We start from the raw sequence: 7,742 nt of genomic DNA, 5'->3' as shown, positions 1-7,742 counted from the left end.
TCTATACTTATCCATCTTGAATCAGCAGTCGTATTTATCTTCTGGAACATCCTCGTGTACTCGCCGAGTAGGGTCGATCTACTCGCCGAGTAGATCACCTTTTTTCACTCTTTGATCTTCAATTGCTTCCCTTTTCTCCCTTTTACTTCCAAGCATATCTTTTGCACTGAAAACAAAATTCACAACATTTTAAGTACCTTTTGTCCCCAGCAACGGCGCCAAAAACTTGATGTGTGTAAAACCAACTAGTTTTATCCATACTTTTAATTAATAAATTGAGCACACAAAGGCAGTGAACCTGTCTTTTAGTGGTATAGATCGATAAGTAAGGTATCGAACTCAGGGAACGGAAAACTAAACTAATAACTAATTTTAACTAAAACAAATAATAAAAGTAAAGGGTTTTTCTCTAGTTCTACAAGACTAGAAACTTAGACAAACTAAATTAACTAATTAATTAAAGCAACAACTATTCACTAAATTTGATAAAGATGTTTCCATTTAGGTTCAACCAATTCACTCCTATGGTTATTTAAGTTTATGGTAGATTAATTGCTATTGGTTACCAATTATAATAGTTAGGTTCATGTTCATTACTCCTAACCCTTAGACAATTAACTAATTTAAGCGTTGATCAAGTGTTTAAACTAATTAATTCCCTAGATTAATTATTTGGATTAAATAAGATTTGTAATGGTCAATTAAGTTATTAATTCAATTAACCTCTTGTTGATGGTTTCTCAAACAAGCTCACACATTAATCTTCCTATTTTCTTATTAATCTTAGTTTCATAATCATTACTTCTAAGCATATGGTTTAGTATTCACATAGACATATGAGGTTAACAATTAAGAGATGTTCATGCATCCCAATTGCCTTCCAATTAACAGAAAATAGTAGTGATTAATGCATAAGGTTCTTTAACAAACTTAATTTAATAAATCACCAATAGACAATTAAGCAAAAATCAATAATCAAACCATAGGAGTTCTTTGGTATTCCCCAAATAGAAACAAAAACGAATTTAGCTCATAATTGCAGTAGAAACAAACATAAAAACAAAGTTTACTAAAGCAAACATATTCAATTCCTAAGTCTAAGTGGTAGAATTAACCTAATTGCTTGAATTCTTCCAAATATTGAAGCTTAGGGTTCCCTAGCGTCTTCTGGGGCTTTTAGTCGCAGCTAAACCTTCAAAAATCTCCAGGAGTGTGATCCCATTAGATAAGGATTCGTCTTTTATAGATATCCCAAAACAGGGTGTACTCGGCGAGTAGCAGAACCAACTCGCCGAGTAGGTCCATACTTATCCGTCTTGAATCAACAGTCGTACTTATCTTCTGGAACATCCTTGTGTACTCGCCGAGTAGGGTCGATCTACTCGCCGAGTAGATCACCTTTTTTCACTCTTTGATCTTCAATTGCTTCCCTTTTCTCCCTTTTACTTCCAAGCATATCTTTTTGACTGAAAACAAAATTCACAACATTTTAAGTACCTTTTGTCCCCGGCAACGATGCCAAAAACTTGATGTGTGTAAAACCAACTAGTTTTATCCCTACTTTTAATTAATAAATTGAGCACACAAAGGCAGTGAACCTGTCTTTTAGTGGTATAGATTGATAAGTAAGGTATCGAACTCACGGAACAGAAAACTAAACTAATAACTAATTTTAACTAAAACAAATAATAAAAGTAAAGGGTTTTTCTCTAGTTTTGCAAGACTAGAAACTTAGACAAACTAAATTAACTAATTAATTAAAGCAACAACTATTCACTAAATTTGATAAAGATGTTTCCATTTAGGTTCAACCAATTCACTCCTATGGTTATTTAAGTTTATGGTAGATTAATTGCTATTGGTTACCAATTATAATAGTTAGGTTCATGTTCATTACTCCTAACCCTTAGACAATTAACTAATTTAAGCGTTGATCAAGTGTTTAAACTAATTAATTCCCTAGATTAATTATTTGGATTAAATAAGATTTGTAATGGTCAATTAAGTTATTAATTCAATTAACCTCTTGTTGATGGTTTCTCAAACAAGCTCACACATTAATCTTCCTATTTTCTTATTAATCTTAGTTTCATAATCATTACTTCTAAGCATATGGTTTAGTATTCACATAGACATATGAGGTTAACAATTAAGCGATGTTCATGCAACCCAATTGCCTTCCAATTAACAGAAAATAGTAGTGATTAATGCATAAGGTTCTTTAACAAACTTAATTTAATAAATCACCAATAGACAATTAAGCAAAAATCAATAATCAAACCATAGGAGTTCTTTGGTATTCCCCAAATAGAAACAAAAACGAATTTAGCTCATAATTGCAGTAGAAACAAACATAAAAACAAAGTTTACTAAAGCAAACATATTAAATTCCTAAGTCTAAGTGGTAGAATTAACCTAATTGCTTGAATTGTTCCAAATATTGAAGCTTAGGGTTCCTTAGCGTCTTCTGGGGCTCTTAGTCGCAGCTAAACCTTCAAAAATTGCCAGGAGTGTGATCCCATTAGATAAGTATTCGTCTTTTATAGATATCTCAAAACAGGGTGTACTCGGCGAGTAGCAGAACCAACTCGCCGAGTAGGTCTATACTTATCCATCTTGAATCAGCAGTCGTATTTATCTTCTGGAACATCCTTGTGTACTCGCCGAGTAGGGTCGATCTACTCGCCGAGTAGATCACCTTTTTTCACTCTTTGATCTTCAATTGCTTCCCTTTTCTCCCTTTTACTTCCAAGCATATCTTTTGGACTGAAAACAAAATTCACAACATTTTAAGTACCTTTTGTCCCCGGCAACGGTGCCAAAAACTTGATGTGTGTAAAACCAACTAGTTTTATCCCTACTTTTAATTAATAAATTGAGCACACAAAGGCAGTGAACCTGTCTTTTAGTGGTATAGATCGATAAGTAAGGTATCGAACTCAAGGAACGGAAAACTAAACTAATAACTAATTTTAACTAAAACAAATAATAAAAGTAAAGGGTTTTTCTGTAGTTTTGCAAGACTAGAAACTTAGACAAACTAAATTAACTAATTAATTAAAGCAACAACTATTCACTAAATTTGATAAAGATGTTTCCATTTAGGTTCAACCAATTCACTCCTATGGTTATTTAAGTTTATGGTAGATGAATTGCTATTGGTTACCAATTATAATAGTTAGGTTCATGTTCATTACTCCTAACCCTTAGACAATTAACTAATTTAAGCGTTGATCAAGTGTTTAAACTAATTAATTCCCTAGATTAATTATTTGGATTAAATAAGATTTGTAATGGTCAATTAAGTTATTAATTCAATTAACCTCTTGTTGATGGTTTCTCAAACAAGCTCACACATTAATATTCCTAGTTTCTTATTAATCTTAGTTTCATAATCATTACTTCTAAGTATATGGTTTAGTATTCACATAGACATATGAGGTTAACAATTAAGCGATGTTCATGCAACCCAATTGCCTTCCAATTAACAGAAAATAGTAGTGATTAATGCATAAGGTTCTTTAACAAACTTAATTTAATAAATCACCAATAGACAATTAAGCAAAAATCAATAATCAAACCATAGGAGTTCTTTGGTATTCCCCAAATAGAAACAAAAACGAATTTAGCTCATAATTGCAGTAGAAACAAACATAAAAACAAAGTTTACTAAATCAAACATATTCAATTCCTAAGTCTAAGTGGTAGAATTAACCTAATTGCTTGAATTGTTCCAAATATTGAAGCTTAGGGTTCCTTAGCGTCTTCTGGGGCTCTTAGTCGCAGCTAAACCTTCAAAAATCGCCAGGAGTGTGATCCCATTAGATAAGGATTCGTCTTTTATAGATATCCCAAAACAGGGTGTACTCGGCGAGTAGCAGAACCAACTCGCCGAGTAGGTCTATACTTATCCATCTTGAATCAGCAGTCGTATTTATCTTCTGGAACATCCTCGTGTACTCGCCGAGTAGGGTCGATCTACTCGCCGAGTAGATCACCTTTTTTCACTCTTTGATCTTCAATTGCTTCCCTTTTCTCCCTTTTACTTCCAAGCATATCTTTTGCACTGAAAACAAAATTCACAACATTTTAAGTACCTTTTGTCCCCAGCAACGGCGCCAAAAACTTGATGTGTGTAAAACCAACTAGTTTTATCCATACTTTTAATTAATAAATTGAGCACACAAAGGCAGTGAACCTGTCTTTTAGTGGTATAGATCGATAAGTAAGGTATCGAACTCAGGGAACGGAAAACTAAACTAATAACTAATTTTAACTAAAACAAATAATAAAAGTAAAGGGTTTTTCTCTAGTTCTACAAGACTAGAAACTTAGACAAACTAAATTAACTAATTAATTAAAGCAACAACTATTCACTAAATTTGATAAAGATGTTTCCATTTAGGTTCAACCAATTCACTCCTATGGTTATTTAAGTTTATGGTAGATTAATTGCTATTGGTTACCAATTATAATAGTTAGGTTCATGTTCATTACTCCTAACCCTTAGACAATTAACTAATTTAAGCGTTGATCAAGTGTTTAAACTAATTAATTCCCTAGATTAATTATTTGGATTAAATAAGATTTGTAATGGTCAATTAAGTTATTAATTCAATTAACCTCTTGTTGATGGTTTCTCAAACAAGCTCACACATTAATCTTCCTATTTTCTTATTAATCTTAGTTTCATAATCATTACTTCTAAGCATATGGTTTAGTATTCACATAGACATATGAGGTTAACAATTAAGAGATGTTCATGCATCCCAATTGCCTTCCAATTAACAGAAAATAGTAGTGATTAATGCATAAGGTTCTTTAACAAACTTAATTTAATAAATCACCAATAGACAATTAAGCAAAAATCAATAATCAAACCATAGGAGTTCTTTGGTATTCCCCAAATAGAAACAAAAACGAATTTAGCTCATAATTGCAGTAGAAACAAACATAAAAACAAAGTTTACTAAAGCAAACATATTCAATTCCTAAGTCTAAGTGGTAGAATTAACCTAATTGCTTGAATTCTTCCAAATATTGAAGCTTAGGGTTCCCTAGCGTCTTCTGGGGCTTTTAGTCGCAGCTAAACCTTCAAAAATCTCCAGGAGTGTGATCCCATTAGATAAGGATTCGTCTTTTATAGATATCCCAAAACAGGGTGTACTCGGCGAGTAGCAGAACCAACTCGCCAAGTAGGTCCATACTTATCCGTCTTGAATCAACAGTCGTATTTATCTTCTGGAACATCCTTGTGTACTCGCCGAGTAGGGTCGATCTACTCGCCGAGTAGATCACCTTTTTTCACTCTTTGATCTTCAATTGCTTCCCTTTTCTCCCTTTTACTTCCAAGCATATCTTTTTGACTGAAAACAAAAGTCACAACATTTTAAGTACCTTTTGTCCCCGGCAACGATGCCAAAAACTTGATGTGTGTAAAAACCAACTAGTTTTATCCCTACTTTTAATTAATAAATTGAGCACACAAAGGCAGTGAACCTGTCTTTTAGTGGTATAGATTGATAAGTAAGGTATCGAACTCACGGAACGGAAAACTAAACTAATAACTAATTTTAACTAAAACAAATAATAAAAGTAAAGGGTTTTTCTCTAGTTTTGCAAGACTAGAAACTTAGACAAACTAAATTAACTAATTAATTAAAGCAACAACTATTCACTAAATTTGATAAAGATGTTTCCATTTAGGTTCAACCAATTCACTCCTATGGTTATTTAAGTTTATGGTAGATTAATTGCTATTGGTTACCAATTATAATAGTTAGGTTCATGTTCATTACTCCTAACCCTTAGACAATTTACTAATTTAAGCGTTGATCAAGTGTTTAAACTAATTAATTCCCTAGATTAATTATTTGGATTAAATAAGATTTGTAATGGTCAATTAAGTTATTAATTCAATTAACCTCTTGTTGATGGTTTCTCAAACAAGCTCACACATTAATCTTCCTATTTTCTTATTAATCTTAGTTTCATAATCATTACTTCTAAGCATATGGTTTAGTATTCACATAGACATATGAGGTTAACAATTAAGCGATGTTCATGCAACCCAATTGCCTTCCAATTAACAGAAAATAGTAGTGATTAATGCATAAGGTTCTTTAACAAACTTAATTTAATAAATCACCAATAGACAACTAAGCAAAAATCAATAATCAAACCATAGGAGTTCTTTGGTATTCCCCAAATAGAAACAAAAACGAATTTAGCTCATAATTGTAGTAGAAACAAACATAAAAACAAAGTTTACTAAAGCAAACATATTCAATTCCTAAGTCTAAGTGGTAGAATTAACCTAATTGCTTGAATTGTTCCAAATATTGAAGCTTAGGGTTCCTTAGCGTCTTCTGGGCTCTTAGTCGCAGCTAAACCTTCAAAAATTGCCAGGAGTGTGATCCCATTAGATAAGGATTCGTCTTTTATAGATATCTCAAAATAGGGTGTACTCGGCGAGTAGCAGAACCAACTCGCCGAGTAGGTCTATACTTATCCATCTTGAATCAGCAGTCGTATTTATCTTCTGGAACATCCTTGTGTACTCGCCGAGTAGGGTCGATCTACTCGCCGAGTAGATCACCTTTTTTCACTCTTTGATCTTCAATTGCTTCCCTTTTCTCCCTTTTACTTCCAAGCATATCTTTTGGACTGAAAACAAAATTCACAACATTTTAAGTACCTTTTGTCCCCGGCAACGGCGCCAAAAACTTGATGTGTGTAAAACCAACTAGTTTTATCCCTACTTTTAATTAATAAATTGAGCACACAAAGGCAGTGAACCTGTCTTTTAGTGGTATAGATCGATAAGTAAGGTATCGAACTCAGGGAACGGAAAACTAAACTAATAACTAATTTTAACTAAAACAAATAATAAAAGTAAAGGGTTTTTCTCTAGTTTTGCAAGACTAGAAACTTAGACAAACTAAATTAACTAATTAATTAAAGCAACAACTATTCACTAAATTTGATAAAGATGTTTCCATTTAGGTTCAACCAATTCACTCCTATGGTTATTTAAGTTTATGGTAGATTAATTGCTATTGGTTACCAATTATAATAGTTAGGTTCATGTTCATTACTCCTAACCCTTAGACAATTTACTAATTTAAGCGTTGATCAAGTGTTTAAACTAATTAATTCCCTAGATTAATTATTTGGATTAAATAAGATTTGTAATGGTCAATTAAGTTATTAATTCAATTAACCTCTTGTTGATGGTTTCTCAAACAAGCTCACACATTAATCTTCCTATTTTCTTATTAATCTTAGTTTCATAATCATTACTTCTAAGCATATGGTTTAGTATTCACATAGACATATGAGGTTAACAATTAAGCGATGTTCATGCAACCCAATTGCCTTCCAATTAACAGAAAATAGTAGTGATTAATGCATAAGGTTCTTTAACAAACTTAATTTAATAAATCACCAAAAGACAACTAAGCAAAAATCAATAATCAAACCATAGGAGTTCTTTGGTATTCCCCAAATAGAAACAAAAACGAATTTAGCTCATAATTGTAGTAGAAACAAACATAAAAACAAAGTTTACTAAAGCAAACATATTCAATTCCTAAGTCTAAGTGGTAGAATTAACCTAATTGCTTGAATTGTTCCAAATATTGAAGCTTAGGGTTCCTTAGCGTCTTCTGGGCTCTTAGTCGCAGCTAAACCTTCAAAAATTGCCAGGAGTGTGATCCCATTAGATAAGGATTCGTCTTTTA

Source organism: Lactuca saligna, chromosome 5, assembly GCF_052625555.1.
Source record: "Lactuca saligna cultivar CGN05327 chromosome 5, ASM5262555v1, whole genome shotgun sequence".
Lineage (NCBI taxonomy): Eukaryota > Viridiplantae > Streptophyta > Magnoliopsida > Asterales > Asteraceae > Lactuca > Lactuca saligna.
The sequence above is the reverse complement of the archived record's forward strand: the minus strand, read 5'-3'. Positions refer to the sequence as shown.